Source organism: Labrus bergylta, chromosome 22, assembly GCF_963930695.1.
Source record: "Labrus bergylta chromosome 22, fLabBer1.1, whole genome shotgun sequence".
Taxonomy (NCBI): Eukaryota; Metazoa; Chordata; class Actinopteri; order Labriformes; family Labridae; genus Labrus; species Labrus bergylta.
The window spans coordinates 457,108-459,607 of record NC_089216.1 but is presented as its reverse complement, the minus strand read 5'-3'; positions in this window follow the sequence as shown (position 1 = coordinate 459,607).

Below are 2,500 nucleotides of genomic sequence, written 5' to 3'. Positions count from 1 at the left end.
ATGTCACTGAAGAGCAATGAGACCGTTTTACAGAAACCCTGCAGTTCCTCCAGTGTCCACTAGAGTCTGTCTCCTGCAGTGAGTCAGTCCTCATAGAGCTCCATGTTAAAATGTCTCACTTTACAGCTGCAGTTCCTCCAGTGTCCACTAGAGTCTGTCTCCTGCAGTGAGTCAGTCCTCATAGAGCTCCATGTTAAAATGTCTCACTTTACAGCTGCAGTTCCTCCAGTGTCCACTAGAGTCTGTCTCCTGCAGTGAGTCAGTCCTCATAGAGCTCTATGTTAAAATGTCTCACTTTACAGCTGCAGTTCCTCCAGTGTCCACTAGAGTCTGTCTCCTGCAGTGAGTCAGTCCTCATAGAGCTCTATGTTCAAATGTCTAACTTTACAGCTGCAGTTCCTCCAGTGTCCACTAGAGTCTGTCTCCTGCAGTGAGTCAGTCCTCATAGAGCTCTATGTTCAAATGTCTAACTTTACAGCTGCAGTTCCTCCAGTGACCACTAGAGTCTGTCTCCTGCAGTGAGTCAGTCCCCATAGAGCTCTATGTTAAAATGTTTAACTTTACAGCTGCAGTTCCTCCAGTGTCCACTAGAGTCTGTCTCCTGCAGTGAGTCAGTCCCCATAGAGCTCCATGTTAAAATGTCTAACTTTACAGCTGCAGTTCCTCCAGTGTCCACTAGAGTCTGTCTCCTGCAGTGAGTCAGTCCTCATAGAGCTCTATGTTCAAATGTCTAACTTTACAGCTGCAGTTCCTCCAGTGTCCACTAGAGTCTGTCTCCTGCAGTGAGTCAGTCCTCATAGAGCTCTATGTTCAAATGTCTAACTTTACAGCTGCAGTTCCTCCAGTGTCCACTAGAGTCTGTCTCCTGCAGTGAGTCAGTCCCCATAGAGCTCTATGTTAAAATGTCTAACTTTACAGCTGCAGTTCCTCCAGTGTCCACTAGAGTCTGTCTCCTGCAGTGAGTCAGTCCTCATAGAGCTCCATGTTAAAATGTCTAACTTTACAGCTGCAGTTCCTCCAGTGTCCACTAGAGTCTGTCTCCTGCAGTGAGTCAGTCCTCATAGAGCTCTATGTTAAAATGTCTAGCTTTACAGCTGCAGTTCCTCCAGTGTCCACTAGAGTCTGTCTCCTGCAGTGAGTCAGTCCTCATAGAGCTCTATGTTCAAATGTCTAACTTTACAGCTGCAGTTCCTCCAGTGTCCACTAGAGTCTGTCTCCTGCAGTGAGTCAGTCCCCATAGAGCTCTATGTTAAAATGTCTAGCTTTACAGCTGCAGTTCCTCCAGTGTCCACTAGAGTCTGTCTCCTGCAGTGAGTCAGTCCTCATAGAGCTCCATGTTAAAATGTCTAACTTTACAGCTGCAGTTCCTCCAGTGTCCACTAGAGTCTGTCTCCTGCAGTGAGTCAGTCCTCATAGAGCTCTATGTTAAAATGTTTAACTTTACAGCTGCAGTTCCTCCAGTGTCCACTAGAGTCTGTCTCCTGCAGTGAGTCAGTCCTCATAGAGCTCCATGTTAAAATGTCTAACTTTACAGCTGCAGTTCCTCCAGTGTCCACTAGAGTCTGTCTCCTGCAGTGAGTCAGTCCTCATAGAGCTCTATGTTAAAATGTCTAGCTTTACAGCTGCAGTTCCTCCAGTGTCCACTAGAGTCTGTCTCCTGCAGTGAGTCAGTCCTCATAGAGCTCTATGTTCAAATGTCTAACTTTACAGCTGCAGTTCCTCCAGTGTCCACTAGAGTCTGTCTCCTGCAGTGAGTCAGTCCCCATAGAGCTCTATGTTAAAATGTCTAGCTTTACAGCTGCAGTTCCTCCAGTGTCCACTAGAGTCTGTCTCCTGCAGTGAGTCAGTCCTCATAGAGCTCCATGTTAAAATGTCTAACTTTACAGCTGCAGTTCCTCCAGTGTCCACTAGAGTCTGTCTCCTGCAGTGAGTCAGTCCTCATAGAGCTCTATGTTCAAATGTCTAACTTTACAGCTGCAGTTCCTCCAGTGTCCACTAGAGTCTGTCTCCTGCAGTGAGTCAGTCCTCATAGAGCTCTATGTTCAAATGTCTAACTTTACAGCTGCAGTTCCTCCAGTGTCCACTAGAGTCTGTCTCCTGCAGTGAGTCAGTCCCCATAGAGCTCTATGTTAAAATGTCTAACTTTACAGCTGCAGTTCCTCCAGTGTCCACTAGAGTCTGTCTCCTGCAGTGAGTCAGTCCTCATAGAGCTCCATGTTAAAATGTCTAACTTTACAGCTGCAGTTCCTCCAGTGTCCACTAGAGTCTGTCTCCTGCAGTGAGTCAGTCCTCATAGAGCTCTATGTTAAAATGTCTAGCTTTACAGCTGCAGTTCCTCCAGTGTCCACTAGAGTCTGTCTCCTGCAGTGAGTCAGTCCTCATAGAGCTCTATGTTCAAATGTCTAACTTTACAGCTGCAGTTCCTCCAGTGTCCACTAGAGTCTGTCTCCTGCAGTGAGTCAGTCCCCATAGAGCTCTATGTTAAAATGTCTAGCTTTAC